General features: G+C 44.0%; 1 long non-coding RNA gene across 1 annotated transcript; it reads right to left on the bottom strand.

The window, feature by feature from the left end:
- Positions 1 to 1,446: 1,446 nt before the first annotated feature.
- LOC130291430 (uncharacterized) lies at positions 1,447 to 16,713 on the bottom strand. The gene is made up of 4 exons (XR_008847933.1): positions 16,585 to 16,713; positions 16,134 to 16,499; positions 1,731 to 1,861; positions 1,447 to 1,645 (listed from the first exon to the last, which is right to left on the bottom strand). It is a non-coding gene; the product is annotated as an uncharacterized LOC130291430 (long non-coding RNA).
- Between the last annotated feature and the right edge of the window lie 217 nt (positions 16,714 to 16,930).

Here is a 16,930-nt window from a genome sequence, read left to right as displayed (position 1 = left end):
CAAAACTACAAATCCCAGCATGCCCAAACAGCAAACAGCTGTTCGGCATGCTGGGAGTTGTAGTTTTGCAACATCTGGAGGGCTACAGTTTAGAGACTACTGTATAGTGGTCTCAAACTGTAGCCCTCCAGATGTTGCTAGGCAAATACTCACCGGCTTCCGTGGCATCCATGGAGCCTGCCGCATGTCATCGTCGCCGCCGAGGATTGATGCAGGGCATTGCCGCTGAGGGTAAGTGACCTCCGGCGCCGGTCACCAATGGTTCCCCTGCTATGCCCGGACAACAGGGGGTGGACAGAGCGGGGGGGGGGGGGAGTTGGGGGGGGTTGACCGAATGTTAACCCCCCGGCCCCCCGATCTGCTATTGGTCGATCGCTTCTGATCGACCAATAGCAGGGATATGAGGGATGGCATCGGGTCACCGGGTCAGCGGAGACCCATATGACCCGGAAATGCCGCAAATCGCTGGTGTGAATTCACCGGCGATTTGCGGCGATCGCCAACATGGGGGGGTCTCAAGACCCCCGTGGGCATTGGCACGGGATGCCTGCAGATAAATATCAGCAGTCATCCCGGTCCAGTCCCTGCCCGGCGCGCGGGGGTGATGGAAATTCCCACGGGCGTACAGGTACGCCCTTGGTCCTTAAGTAGCAGGGAGCATGGGCGTACAAATACGGCCATTGGTCTTTAAGGGGTTAATGTTCTCCCTTTGTGCGGAGTGTGCTGAGCTCCTGTGTGTGAGGGAGAAGTCTCCACCAATCAGAGCTCAGCTGGCAGAGGGAAGGGGCGGGGTTAGCTCTCTCCTCTCCATCTCTACATATCACAGCCCAGGGGGCTTAGATAAATACCAGACATTGAATTGCTGGTAGTTTTATATTACAAATACTGGCAGGGTGTCTAAAATACCAGCTGTGCTGGGAAAATACCAGCCAGGTGGTAACCCTAAGTGTGTGACATGGTTGTAATAATTATTGGGGAGATTTATCAAAACCCGTGCAGGGGAAAAGTTGATCAGTTGCCCATAGCAACCAATCAGATCGCTTCTTTCATTCTTAACAAGACCTCTGAAAAATAGAAGAAGTGATCTGATTGGTTGCTATGGACAACTGGTCACCTTTTCCTCTCCACAGGTTTTGATCCCTGATTGTCTTCATATCTAGGATGAGAATCTTCTGACACAGTGAGTAGCCGACCATTTCTGGGCATAAGACATCAGAACTTGCTGGGTGCCCTACGGTTGCCTGGACAACTGTACCCCCAGCATCAGCCGCCTCTCACCTCATCACATGGGGCAGATCGGGCAGCAGTTTTGGACACTTCTGTCATCCACATTTTGATAACACTATTTTTCACACACACAAATAAAATAAATGAGTCAAACAAGTCAAAGAACAGTTTAAACAAAAGGGAACTTTATTTATTATTTACAAAAATGTTTGTGTAGGGATTTTATGTAACCTCCATCACTCACAAAGAGCGGACAGTAACTAACTCAGGACAGGAAAAACCTCCAGAGGGGAGGAAACCTGTAGGGAATCCATGGCTACTGTACTGCCCTTCCTCTGGGCATACTAAAGGAGGTTACCTCTAGAATTTGGGCAAAGTGTCAGTGTATGTGCTGCCCCACAGCCTGGAAGGTGTGCATCTAAGATAGGAAAAGAAAAGAGAGATTAGTTACATGTTTATTATAGAAATGCACATGGAACTGGACAAAAAGATGTGATACTTACCAGTCACAGGCGGGTATGAATGTGTATTCCTAGGTTCCTACAGTTTAGGCCCCTCACCAATGACAATGGTGATGACATCACATGTGTGACCTCACGGGAGTTCTATTTGAGTCGTGCTGCTTTCTGATTGGCTGAAAATAAAAAAAACTAGTAGTGCTGCTTTCTGATTGGCTGAAAATCAAAAAACCTTTTTAACATATTCTGCATGACTTATCTCAGGGATTTTTGGCAATTTTTATTAAAATGGCGCTACTCCCTGTGGGTACATTATATTTATTTCTCCTAACCAGACACTCAGTATTTGTAATATCATTTGGTGGCCCTAACAGCCTGAGCCCATAGGTTTCTTACACAGATCACTGCGGCTCTGGCAGGCTCAATGGGGGAGATTCATCACCTGTCCAGAGAAAAAGTTGCCGAGTTGCCCACAGCAACTGTGGAGCTGGAGAGGGTGCAGAGACACGCGACTAAACTAATATGGGTCATGGAAAATCTTAGCTATGAGGAGCGATTAAAGGAGTTACAATTGTTTAGTCTTGAGAAGAGACCTTTAAGGGGGGGATATGATAAACGTGTATAAGTATATTAATGGCCCATACAAAAAATATGGAGAAAAACTGTTCCAGGTTAAACCCCCCCCAAAGGACGAGGGGGCACTCCCTCCATCTGGAGAAGAAAAAGTTTAGTCTCAAGGGGCGACACGCCTTCTTTACCATGAGAACTGTGAACTTATGGAACAGTCTACCTCAGGAACTGGTCACAGCAGGAAAAATTAACAGCTTTAAAACAGGATTAGATACATTCCTGGAACAAAATAACATTAATGCTTATGAAGAAATATAAAATCCCATCCCTTCCCCAATATCGTGCCACACCCCTACCCTTAATTCCCTGGTTGAACTTGATGGACATATGTCTTTTTTCGACCGTACTAACTATGTAACTATGTAACCAATCAGATCACTTCTTTCATTTTTGAAAGGGCCTCTAAAAAATTTAAGAAGCGATCTGATTGGTTGTTATGGACAACACAGCAACTTCTCCTCTGGACAGGTTTTGATAAATCTCTCCCAATGGGCAGTGCTGGCTGCTGGGACGTCTTACGAGTGATGCCCCTGACGTTGCAGTGTGGAGCGGAAGGATATTATTCATCAGACGTCCCGGCAGCCAGCGCTGCTTATTGATTTAAAGTGGTTGTGGCTCCTGCTGCCAGTTCAAGATCAGGCAGCATAGGCCGAGATTGACATACTGCATCAGTGATCCCCTGTGGCTGTCCAGCATTTGCAAAACTACAACTCCCAGCATGCCCTGACAGCCTTCGGCCTTCATCTGTCAGGGTATAATGGGAGTTGTAGTTTTGCAACAGCTGGACAGACATCTGTCGGAAGGGGGGGGATAAAATAAAAAATAAAAAAAGCAATGTGGGCTTTGAAAAAGGCTACCCATAAGTTGTGTTTGAAGGAAAACGGTCACCCATTCACCACACTAAACCTGATACACCCGGTTATAGTGTGGGTGCTGGTCTCGTGAGCACTTGTGCCTTCTGAACGCTCATGTGGCCGGCGCCCATGAATATTCAAGTCCAGCCGGCGGGCCGCCTCCAGAGTGCAATTCAGCGCAAGAAGAAGCGGACCTTCAGAGGGACGCCACGCCGGACTACAGGTACGCATATCGGTCAAAGAAAAAATGTGGTGTCTCGGTACAGTATTGCATACCGTACCTTTGTTAGGGGTCCCCAAAGTCAGAGTTCCTAGTAACTGTGGGATTCCGCTTCTTTAGTCCTCCCCTAGTCACCCCTCATATAGTTAATATATTGCTAAAATAAATGTAAATACTGTATGGAAAGTGTATACTTACCTTGCATAGCGTCGCAGGGCCTGCGGGTCATGTGACTGTAGTTTAGTCTCTATGGTAGGTAAGAGGACCTTTGGAGGTTCTGGGTCACGTGATACCCACAATACCTTATAAAGCTGATTGACAGATGGTGGCGACCAATCCTAAAACGGCCAGCCCCTGCCCATATAAGGGAGCTGTGGCCATTAATCGCTCTCTTTCCTCGTGGGCTGCTGATGAGTAAAGATCTGTGCAGCTGTCATCGGCAACCACTGGGCCAAAGACTGCCGGCCTCGGCTCCAATCAAACAGTGAGTTCTTACAAACTTCCCCGCTACTTCTAGCAAGGACCCTGAACCTACACATAACCCTAAATCCAGCGGCTCTACGCATAATAAATCCTACTAAGCTAAAGAATTTACAAAAGTCCCAACCATACGTCAAACTCAGCTAAGCTGTACAAAGACTTTGTTATAAAGACTGTTACTGTTATCCCATGTTACAGAAAATCTTCAGTAAAGTTTCTGAAAGTTTTCAGCGAAGCTCTGGTTGTGGACATTGCATTTATTCTACATCTCCCTATCGCTTTTGGGAAGGGGGGCGATAGGCCAAGCATCACAGTATTAACCCCCACCCTGGCGTCACGACTGACAAGAGTTAATTATAACCGTGATATACCTCACAGCAACACCCCAACTGCCATACACCCCCCCCCCCCCCTCAAGGAACCACAAAGCAAAAACATGACAAAAAACTGCCCACTTATTTCTTTTCTCACAAGATGCCATTGGGGTGTGCCACAGGGTGTGAAGGTGTGAGGTGTATGTTATAGCCCAGGGGCAGATGTTATTAACCCCTAAATGTTCGTGATTCCAGGGCGTGGCTTTCCCGGTAACCACCCTAACAGTAGCACCGCTATTCCTAGGTTAGGCAGTGTAATAATAGTCCAAGACCAGGTTAGGGTTAACGGTAGCTTTACTGAGGTTGACAGATAGTAACAGTCTTTACAGCTAGGCCAGGATCCCAGAGAGGTGACCAGTAACACAGATGGGACCTTGCAGCTTGCTGGGACTTGCAGTGTTTGGACAGACTTTATCTCAGCCCCACTGACTATAATAGACTTGACTATAGACTTGACTGTAGGTAGTGACAGCAGACATAGACGACTTGACTTACTGACATGTGACTGCTGGTTAGGCTTGAGGCCTCCAGATGTCCTGGACACTGGCTCTGAGACATCTGGATTGAACTTGACCTTAGCAGAGAATGTGGTGGAAGAGAGAGATTATAATGGCTCCCCCTCATTATAAAGGGGGGCTGAGCAAGGAGCCATAGGTCAAGCTGCAGGTCACCTGGTTAGCTGGTGCTCTCTGGGTAACAAAACATGTGACAAGTTTACGGAAAAGTAAAAAAGAAAAATTTTGGTCACTTCATAAACCAGAAAAAACAAAAGTGATCAAAAAATTTCATCAAAACGAAAAGGGTACTGATAAAAACTACAGATCATGGCGCAAAAAAATAGCACAGAATCAAAATAGTACTAAGTACAGTTGGCGGCTCACAAAACAAGTCTTAAATGGGTCTGCAAGTGGAAAAATTGTAAAAATGTATTGTATTTATCGACCGGGAAAAACAAAACTTCCTTCCCGGTCGATAAAGGGGTACCCCACCCCTAAACTTCTTATCCCCTATCCAAAGGATAGGGGATAAGATGTCTGATCATGGGGGGTCCGACCACTGGTGATCCCTGCGATCTCAAGGCCGGCACAGCGGCTTTCAGGAACACGATGATGCGTAAGAGGAAAAAAGTGACCTCACATTTACATACAAGGAATCCTGGGACTTGTCATTGGAGAGAAGGAACTCAAACAGGAAATATAAACAGTTCACAAAAAATCAGCATCGTTCTTGTGTACTTAAAACACAGTCATTTAGCCCCAAGACAAGCACAGATCCTTCCTAAGCATGTCCATTACTGTCTGGCTGGTAAGTACTAGTATCACCCTATGGTGGATAACCCTTATAACTCTTTGAGCCACAGCCCATTTCAACGATCCTTGTTTTTTTTGTGCAAACAATTGTACTTTGTAATGACACATTTTATTTTGTATGTAGAGCAAAACAAAATTCCACATTATATTGTTTTTTTTTGGGGGGGGGGGATTGAAAAAAAAAATGTTGCTAATTTTGGGGTTTTCATTTTTACGTAGTGCATTTTACGGTAAAAACTGACATGTTCTCTTTATTTCGTGGGTCAGTGACTTAAACAATACCCATGTTTACATTTTCTATTATTGTACTATTTTTAACCCCTTCCCGCCCCAGGACGTATGTATATGTCCAAGTTGCTAACTTGTTAGTGCAACTGTAAGTATGCATACGTCCTATCGATCTCCTGCTCTGCGCGATGCGCTGCAGGAGTTTGACGGCAGGACCCAGCTGTCAATCACAGCCAAGGTCCCGCCGCAGCTGCCGAGACCGTGATCGCGCTGGTCTCGGCAGCATTAATCCCATAGATGCCGTGATCAGTCCTGATCACGGAATCTATGGGTTTGACAGGATATATATATATATATATATATATATATATATGACCATATATTGTCACCCAAAAAAAATAAAAAATAAACAAACAAACAAACCTATACATAATAGGTATTGCCACATCTGTAATGATTTGTACAATAAATTGTTAATTGTATTTATCCCGCACGGTGATCACCGTAAAAAAAAGAGTAAAAAAAAAAACACAAAAAGGTCAAAAGGCAGCATGGATCACAAAAAAATGGTACCAATAAAAAGTACAGCTTGTCTTGCAAGAAATAAGCTCCCACACAATGGCCTTGGCCGAAAAAATTAAAAAAAGTTATGGTTGTCAGAACATGACTACTCAAAAAAGGGAAAAAAAAAGGATTTTGTTGAGAAAAGAAAAAAATAACATAAAAAAAGCTATATAAATTTGGTATTGCTATAATCGTACCGATCCAAAGAATTAAAATAACGTTATTTTTACCATACAGGGAATTCCATTAAAAAAAAAGAAAAAAAAAGGAAAGAAACGGCAGAACTTTTTCAAATTTTTCACAATATTTTGGAGTTTTTCCACAAAAAATGCTACATAAATCAACAAAGATTTACCACTAATATAAAGTACAATATATCACGAAAACAACTATCTCAGAATCACGTTGCTAAGTAAATGCATGTCAGAGGTATTACCACTTAAAGAGACACAGGACAGATTTGAAAAATTGGGCTTGGTCATTAAAGGGGTACTCCGCCCCTAGACATCTTATCCCCTATCCAAAGGATAGGGGATAAGATGTCAGATCGCCACGGTCCCGCTGCTGGGGACCCCAGGGATCTACCATGCGGCACCCACCTTTAGCGGCTTCCGGAACCGCTGGAGGTCCTCAGGCTGAGTCCATCTCGACCACGGGGACGGAAGATCGTGACATCACACTCCGCCCACGTGTGACATCACACTCCGCCCCTCAATGCAAATCTATGGGAGGGGCGTGACAAAGGGTGGAGTGTCACGTCCCACGGGGCGGAATCGTGACGTCACGATCTTCCGTCCCAGTGGTCGAGATGGACTCAGCCTGAGGACCTCCAGCGGTTCCGGAAGCCGCTAAAGGTGGGTGCCGCATAGTAGATCCTTTGGAAAGGGGATAAGATGTCTAGGGGCGGAGAACCCCTTTAAGGTAAAAACAGGTGGCGTCCTTAACACCTTAAGGACGCAGCCGTTTTTGCAATTCTGACCACCGTCACTTTAAGCATTAATAACTCTAAGATGCTTTTACCGATTATTCTGATTCTGAGATTGTTTTTTTGTGACATATTTTACTTTATTTTGGTGGTAAATTTTCGACATTACTTGCATCCTTTCTTGGTGAAAAATACCAAAATTTCATGAAAATTTAGCATTTTTCTAACTTTGAAGCTCTCTAATTGTAAGGAAAATGGATATTCAAAATAAATTTTATATTGATTAACAAATATGTCTACTTTATGTTGGCATCATAAAATCTACATATTTTTACTTTTTGAAAAAATTTGAGGGCTTCAAAGTATAGCAGCAATTTTCAAAATTTTCAAAAGATCTGAAGGGACAAATGTTACAGAACTACAACTCCCAGCATGCCTGGGCAGTCAAGGCATGCTGAGAGTTGTAGTTTGGCAACATCTGGAGGGCTACCAAACTGTGAACCTCCAGATGTTGTAAAACTACAACTCTCAGCATGCCCAGACAGCCTTTGGCTGTCTGGGCATGCTGGGAGTTGCAGTTTGGCACCCACTAGAAGGGCAGCAGTAAATATCGCTTACTGCCACCTTTCTTTCCCCCCACCGTCGTCTCCCTACCTGCGCCGCTGATCTCCGCTGTCTCCATCGATTATCACCGATCCCCATCGCATCTTCTTTGCAGGTACCGGCCGCCATCTTCTCCCCCCGTTCTGCCCGAAATCCAGGGTTGGGCAGAACGAGGGGTTTCCATGGCAACCCCCTGTCGTGCGCTGCCATTGGTCAGAATTCATTTCTGACTAATGGCAGGGGATAGGAGGAGATCGCAATATCGCTCCTATCCCTCAGGATGATTGTGGCTGTCACAGACAGCTCCGCTCATCACTATTTTCCTGGCGATCGGGTCACCAGAGACCCGATCAGCCCGAAATAGCAGAAAATCGCATGTCTGAATCGGCATGCGATTTTCTGCGATCGCTGACATGGGGGGGGGGGGGGGGGGGGTCTCAGGACCTCCCTCGGCGATGTGCCGGGATGCCTGCTGAATGATTTCTGCAGGCATCCTGGTCCGGTCCCCAACCGGCTAGCGGCGGGGACCGGAATTCCCACGGGCGTATCCATACGCCCTACGTCCATAAGGACTCGGGATGCAGGGCGTATGCATACGCCCTGCATCCTGAATAGTGTTGAGCAGCATAGGCCATATTCGAATTCGTCATATTTTGCGAATATATGGACCAATATTCGTCATATATTCGCTAAATTCGCATATTCGTAATATTCGCATAATCGCGAAAATTTGCATGTGCTAAAATTAGCATAAACGAACATTCGTACGCCAGTCTCACACAGTAGTAATAGAGCCTTCTTTACACCACACAAGCTGGAAGCAGAGAGGGATCACTGTGATGTGTACTGTGGAAAAAAAAGATTAATTACGAATATTTAGTGCTATATTCGTGAATATTCGCGAATTCGCGAATATGCGATATTCGCGTATAAAATTTGCATTGCGAATATTCGCCAGCAACACTAATCCTGAACAGGTTTAGGGGTTAAAAGATGTCACTTTTTTTTTTACAAAATGAGTATGCACCATTCATCGTATGGGATCATAGACATAGGGGGAGATTTATCAAAACCTGTCCAAAGGGAAATTCGATCTGATTGGTGGCCCATAGCTACCAATCAGATCGCTTATTTCATTTTTGCAGAAGAGATCTCATTGGTTGCTATGGGCAACTCAGCAACTTTTCCTCTGGACAGGTTTTGATAAATCTCCCCCATTATGTTTAAATAGTATGGACATTTCTGTACAGGACAATATTAAATATTATTTTGTTGACACTTTTTTAAGTCTCCAAAGCGGACTTTTATATGCAATCATTAGACTGCTAACACTAAACAATGCTATACTATTTCATAGCATTACTTAGTGTCATTGTTGAACTACTAATAGATAGGGTTGACACCTTTCTTGCAAAAAAAATTAAAAAGAAAGTGTTCCCCCCACATTAGGTTCAGCAGTGTTCCCCCCACTATAGGTGCAGCAGTGTTCCCCCACATTAGGCAGGCAGTGTTCCCCCACATTAGGCAGGCATTTTTCCCCCACATTATGTAGGCAGTGTTCCCCACAGACATACTATAGCCTCCAGCGATATACAGTGTATGGCTGGACGCTGTATACCTGTGTGCTGCCCCAATTCAGTGTTCCGTCCAGCGCTCCTCCTGTCCGGCCATAGCATTAGTTCCCAGGACCGGAGAAGCGGTGGTCGGAGAACCGAAGATGACATCCCGCTGGTCACTTACCAAGCTGGCCAGCGCGCGTCTTCCTCCTCCTTGATGCTCCGGCCTTCTCCCGGCGGCCTCTGCGTTTTTAAACTTAACGCGGGGCCGCAGAGAGTTAACGGGGGCATCCCTGTGACCCGAAAACATCTTTTGGGACACAGGGATGTTCTTAAAAGTGATGGGGGGGAATTGCCCCGTTGCTACAGGACGGGCAAGCACAGGCTCTTCTTAGGGCCCCAAGCAATTGATTGGTTTGCCTGTCCTGTAGCGATGGGCCTGAGTGGATCATGGGGGGCCTGATGAGCCGCTCACCCATGTGTGAGCCACACCTATATAGATGGGCTGCCCACATATATTAAAATGTATTTCTCCTTTTTTAATTTTTTTTAATAAATCTTTTAATACCTCCACATATGAATTTTTACTACCTTCTAGTTCCACATATATATATATATATATATATATATATATATATATATAGATAGCCATATATATATATATATATATATATATATATATATATATATATATATACATATATATATAGAAACGTAGCTCACTTTGGAGTAAATAAAGACATCACTTTATTTCACCAGCTTGGAGTGCCACTGCTTCTACTTGACTACTTCACTTTGGATCTCTGACCCAGATCAACAGCAGTCAGGCACCCGTTCACTTTTATCGCAGGAGTGCTGCTTCCCTCCTCTACTATATATATAGATAGATAGATAGATATATACTGGTCCATACAAATGAATTTATACTGTATACTGACCCCCATATATGAATTTATACTTTATACTGACGCCATAGATGAATCTATATTATATACTGACCCCATATATGAAGGTTTATTATATACTGACCCCTTCATTTTGCAACAGCTGTATGCACCCTGATTAGAATACAATGATATGTGATGTCCCAGTATGGGATATGGTCCTACAGTCCCGTCAGGTTGAGTCCCTATATGTCCCCTGTAATTATGTCTGTCTGCAGCAAATAAACAGCAGTCAACAGGGTCTGTGGCGGATTTTCCACAGTGGAAATTCTGCTGCCAAAAATCTACTGTGGACAGGCCGCAGAGAGCCCGCCCCCATTCAAACTCACTGCGAGAAACATGGTACGAGTTTGAAAAAAATCTGCTCATACGAAGGCACCCTAAGGGAGAGTTCACACTGTAATTTCTGCTGCAGATTTCCTGTAGCAGATTTAGTTACCCATTGAAGTCAATAGACAGCAAAATCTGCAGCATAAATAAGGATGTGTGAAGTGACCCTGAGGCTGAGCCTTTTACTTCTACAGAAACTGCAGAGTTATAGGGGAACTGTATTTCACAAAGTAAAAGTTAAAGTACTACAACTCCCAGTGTGATCCATCTGTGCCCCCATAAGGCTCAAAGTTGGAAGAGGCACAGGCCGAACAGACACATTACAATGGGAGTTGTAGTACTGTAGTTGTAGATCCTGAAAAAAAATAAAAATGAAAAAAAAAACTCCTCCTTAAAGGGGTACTCCGGTGAAAGCCTTTTTTCTTTTAAATAAACTGGTGGCAGAAAGTTAAACATATTTGTAAATTACTTCTATTTAAAAATAGTAATCCTTCCAGTACTTATTAGCTGCTGAATGCTACAGAGGAAATTCCTTTCTTTTTGGAACACTGATGACATCACGAGCACAGTGCTCTCTGCTGACATCTCTGTCCATTTTAGCAACCATGCATAGCAGATGCATAGCAGATGCATAGCAGATGTATAGCAGATGTATAGCAGATGTATGCTGAAGGCAGCATGGTGGCTCAGTGGTTAGCACTGCTGCCTTGCAGTGTGGGGGACTGGGGTTCAAATCCCTCAAAGGACAACAGTAAATAAAGCGTTATTATTATTATAATAACATCAGCAGTTGAGAACTGTGCTCGTGATGTCATCAGAGAGCATTCCAAAAAGAAAATAATTTCCTCTGTAGTATTCAGCAGCTAATAAGTACAGGAAGGATTAAGATTTTTTAATAGAAGTAATTTACAAATTTGTTTAACTTTCTGCCACCAGTTGATTTAAAAGAAAAAAAGGTTTTCACCGGAGTACCCCTTTAATGTTCTTATCAGTCTGCTGCTGTGCCATCTCCCCTCCCTCCCCCTCCTTATCAGTCACAGTGTGACAGTGTGTGCTTACAGGGGCTGCAGTCACTTAGTGTAGGATCAGGGCAGCCAGGAGGTGGTTAACCCCTTAAGGACCAAGCCCATTTCCACCTTAAGGACCAGAGCGTTTTTTGCACATCTGACCACTGTCACTTTAAACATTAATAACTCTGGGATGCTTTTACTTTTCATTCTGATACCGAGATTGTTTGTTTTTTTTGTGACATATTCTACTTTATGTTAGTGGTAAATTTTCGTCAATATTTGCATAATTTCTTGGTGAAAAATTCCAACATTTGATGAAAAAATTGAAAATTTAGCATTTTTCTAACTTTTAAGCTCTCTGCTTGTAAGGAAAATGGACATCCCAAATAAATTATATATTGATTCACATATACAATATGTCTACTTTATATTTGCATCATAAAGTTGACATGTTTTTTTTCTTTAAGAAGACATCAGAGGGCTTCAAAGTTCGGCAGCAATTTTCCAATTTTTCACAAAATTTTCTAAATCTGAATTTTTCAGGGACCAGTTTAGGATTGAAGTGGATTTGAAAGGCCTTCATATTAGAAATACCCCACAAATGACCCCATTATAAAAACTGCACCCATGAAAGTATTTAAAATGACATTCAGTAAGTGTGTTAACCCTTTAGGTCTTTCACAGGAATAGCAGCAAAGTGAAGGAGAAAATTCAAAATCTTCATTTTTTACACTTGCATTTTCTTGTAGACCCAGTTTTAGATTTTTTACAATGGGTCATAGGAGAAAAAACCCACCAAAATGTTTAACCCAATTTCTCTTGAGTAAGGAAATACCTCATATGTGTATGTTAAGTTTTCGGCGGGCGCAGTAGAGGGCTCAGAAGGGAAGGAGCTGTAATGAGATTTTGGAGAGTATATTTTGCTGAAATGGTTTTGGGGGTTTTGGCATGTGACATTTAGGAAGATCCTATTATGCCAGAACAGCAAAAAAAAAATGGCATATTATTTTGGAAACTACATCCCTCAAAGCACGTAGCAAGGGGTCCAGTGAGCTTTAACAGCCCACAGGTGTTTGACGACTTTTCATTAAAGTGAGATGTGTAAATGAAAAAATTTTTTGTGAAATGGTTTATGGGGGGCATGTCGCATTTAGGAAGCCCCTATGGTGCCAGAACAGCAAAGAAAAACCCCACATGGCATTGACGACTTTTTGTTAAAGTCGGAAGTGTAAATGAAAAAAAAAATGTCTTCACTAAAATTCAGGTTTTTCTCCAAATTTTACATTTTTACAAGGGGTAATAGGAGAAAATGCCCCCCAAAATTTGTAATCCCATTTCTTCTGAATATGGAAATACCCCACGTGTGGACATCAAGTGCTCTGCTGGCGAACTACAATGCTCAGAAGAGCAGGAGTGCCATTGAGCTTTTGGAGAGAGAATTTGTTTGGAATGGAAGTCGGAGGGAATGTGCGTTTACAAATCCCCCCATGGTGCCAGAACAGTGGATGCCCCCCAGATGTGACCCCATTTTGGAAACTACACCCCTCATAGAATTTAATAAGGGGTGCACTGAGCATTTACACCCCACTGACATTTGACAGATCTTTGGAACAGTGGGCTGTGCAAATGAAAATAAAAATTTTTCATTTGCAAATGAAAATTTTAATTTTTCATTTTCACGGACCACTGTTCCAAAAATCTGTCAGACACCTGTGGGGTGTAAATGCTCACTGCACCCCTTATTAAATTCTGTGAGGGGTATGCTCCTTCTCTTCTGAGCATTGTAGTTTGCCCGCAGAGCACTTTACATCCACATATAGGTTATGTTCTTACTCAGAAGAAATGGGGTTACACATTTGGGGGGGCTTTTTTCCTATTTTCCATTGTGAAAATGAAAAATTTAGGGTAACACCAGCATTTTAGTGGAAAAAATATTTTTTGGTTATCTTCCCATCCAACTTTAACAAAATTCGTCAAACACCTGTGGGATGTTAAGGCTCACTATACCCCTTGTTACATACTCCTTGTTACATTGTGATTATGTCAGAACTGCTGTAAAATCAGCCACCCCTGTGCATATAACCAATTTAGGCCTCAAATGTGCATGGCGCTCTCTCACTCCTGAGCCTTGTTGGGCGTCCGCAGAGCATTTTACGCCCACATATGGGGTATTTGCATACTCAGGAGAAATTGCGTTACCAATTTTTGGGGTCTTTTTTTCCTTTTACTGCTTGTGAAAATAAAAAGTATGAGGCAAAACCAGCATGTTAGTGCAACATTTTTTTACACTAACAGGCTGGTATAGACCTTAACTTTTCCTTTTCATAAGGGGTAAAAGAAAAAAAAGCCCCCCAAAATTTGTAACGCAATTTCTCCCGAGTACAGAAATACCCCATATGTGGCCCTAAACTGTTTCCTTGAAATACGACAGGGCTTCAAAGTGAGAGAGCGTCATGAGCATTTGAGGACTAAATTAGGGATTGCATAGGGGTGGACATTGGGGTATTCTATGCCAGTGATTCCCAAACAGGGTGCCTCCAGCTGTTGCTTAACTCCCAGAATGCCTGGACAGTCAGTGGCTGTCCGGAAATGCTGGGAGTTGTTGTTGTGCAACAGCTGGAGGCTCCATTTTGGAAACACTGCCGTACGATACGTTTTTCATTTGTATTGGTGGGGACAGTGTAAAGGGGTGTATATGTAGTGTTTTACCCTTTATTATGTGTTAGTGTAGTGTAGTGCAGTGTTTTTAGGGTACATTCGCACTGGCGGGGTTTACAGTGAGTTTCCCGCTAGGAGTTTGTGCTGTGGCGGAAAATTTGCCACAGCTCAAACTTGAAGCAGGAAACTCACTGTAAACCCGCCCGTGTGAATGGACCCTGTACATTCATTTGGGGGGGGGAGGCAAACCTCTAGCTGTTGCAAAACTACAACTTCCAGCATGCACTGGCAGACTTTGAATGCTGGGAGTTGTACTTTTGCAACAGCTGGAGGCACAATGGTTGAAAAACCTTCAGTTAGGTTCTGTTACCTAACTCAGCATTTTCCAACCAGTGTACCTCCAGCTGTTGCAAAACTGCAACTATCAGCATGTATTGATCGCTGAAGGGAATGCTGGGAGATGTAGCTATGCAACAGCTGGAGGTACGCAACTACAACTCTCAGCATGTCGAGACAGCGGTTTGCTGTTTGGGCATGCTGAGATTTGCAGTTTTCCAACATCTGGAGGGCTACAGTTTAGAGACCACTGCACAGTAATCTCCAAACTGTGGCCCCCCCAGATGTTTCAAAACTACAAATCACACCATGCCCAGACAGCTAACTGCTGTGTGGGCATGCTGGGAGTTGTAGTTTTGCAAGATCTAGAGGGCCACATTTTAGAGACCATTGCACAGGGATCTCCAAACTGTAGCCCTCCAGATGTTGCTAGGAAACTATTTGCCGGCTTCCGTAGGATCCATGGAGCCTGCCGCACATCATTGCCGCCGCCGAGGATCGCCGCCAAGGGTAAGTAACCTCCGGCGCCGTTCACCGACGGTTCCCCTGCTCTGCCTGGACAACAGTTGGTGGGCAGAGTGGGGGGGGGAACCGAACGTTAATCCCCCGCCCCCAATCTGCTATTGGTCGATCGCTTCTGATTAACCAATAGCAGGGATAGGAGGAGTAGCACCCCTGCCACCTATCTCCTATCCCTTATTTTTCGGGTCACCGGGTCAGCAGAGACCCGTGTGACACGGAATCGTCGCAAATGGCCGGTGTGAATTCACCGGCGATTTGTGGCGATCGCTGACCTGGGCATTGGCACGGGATGCCTGCAGATAAATATCAGCAGTCATCCCGGTCCGGTCCCCGCCCGGCACACGGGGGGGTGACGGAAATTCCCATGGGCGTACAGGACACCCTTGGTCCTTAAGTACCAGGGAGCAAGGTCGTACCCATAAGCCCGTGGTCCTTAAGGGGTGAATCTTCTCCCTTTGTGCTGAGTGTGCTGTGCTCCTGTGTGTGAGGGAGAAATCTTCACCAATCAGAGCTATTTTTATATTACAAATACTGGCAGGGTGTCTAAAATACCAGCCAGGTGGTAACCCTAAGTGTGTGACATGGTTGTAATAATTATTGGGGAGATTTATCAAAACCCGTGCAGGGGAAAAGTTGATCAGTTGCCCATAGCAACCAATCAGATCGCTTCCTTCATTCTTAACAAGACCTCTGAAAAATAGAAGAAGTGATCTGATTGGTTGCTATGGGCAACTGGTCACCTTTTCCTCTCCACAGGTTTTGATCCCTGATTGTCTTCATATCTAGGATGAGAATCTTCTGACACAGTGAGTAGCCGACCATTTCTGGGCATAAAACATCAGAACTTGCTGGGTGCCCTACGGTTGCCTTGACAACTGTCCCCCCAGCATCAGCCGCCTCTCACCTCATCACATGGGGCAGATCGGGCAGCAGTTTTGGACACTTCTGTCATCCACATTTTGATAACACTATTTTTCACACACACAAATAAAATAAATGAGTCAAACAAGTCAAAGAACAGTTTAAACAAAGGGAACTTTATTTATTATTTACAAAAATGTTTGTGTAGGGATTTTATGTAACCTCCATCACTCACAAAGAGCGGACAGTAACTAACTCAGGACAGGAAAAACCTCCAGAGGGGAGGAAACCTGTAGGGAATCCATGGCTACTGTACTGCCCTTCCTCTGGGCATACTAAAGGAGGTTACCTCTAGAATTTGGGCAAAGTGTCAGTGTATGTGCTGCCCCACAGCCTGGAAGGTGTGCATCTAAGATAGGAAAAGAAAAGAGAGATTAGTTACATGTTTATTATAGAAATGCACATGGAACTGGACAAAAAGATGTGATACTTACCAGTCACAGGCGGGTATGAATGTGTATTCCTAGGTTCCTACAGTTTAGGCCCCTCACCAATGACAATGGTGATGACATCACATGTGTGACCTCACGGGAGTTCTATTTGAGTCGTGCTGCTTTCTGATTGGCTGAAAATCCAAAAACCTTTTTACATATTCTGGATGACTTATCTCAGGGATTGTTGGCAATTTTTATTAAAATGGCGCTACTCCCTGTGGGTGCATTATATTTATTTCTCCTAACCAGACACTCAGTATGTGTAATATCATTTGGTGGCCCTAACAGCCTGGGCCCATAGGTTTCTTACACAGATCACTGCGGCTCTGGCAGGCTCAATGGGGGA

Source organism: Hyla sarda, chromosome 9, assembly GCF_029499605.1.
Source record: "Hyla sarda isolate aHylSar1 chromosome 9, aHylSar1.hap1, whole genome shotgun sequence".
NCBI lineage: Eukaryota > Metazoa > Chordata > Amphibia > Anura > Hylidae > Hyla > Hyla sarda.
The sequence above is the reverse complement of the archived record's forward strand: the minus strand, read 5'-3'. Positions and strand labels throughout refer to the sequence as shown.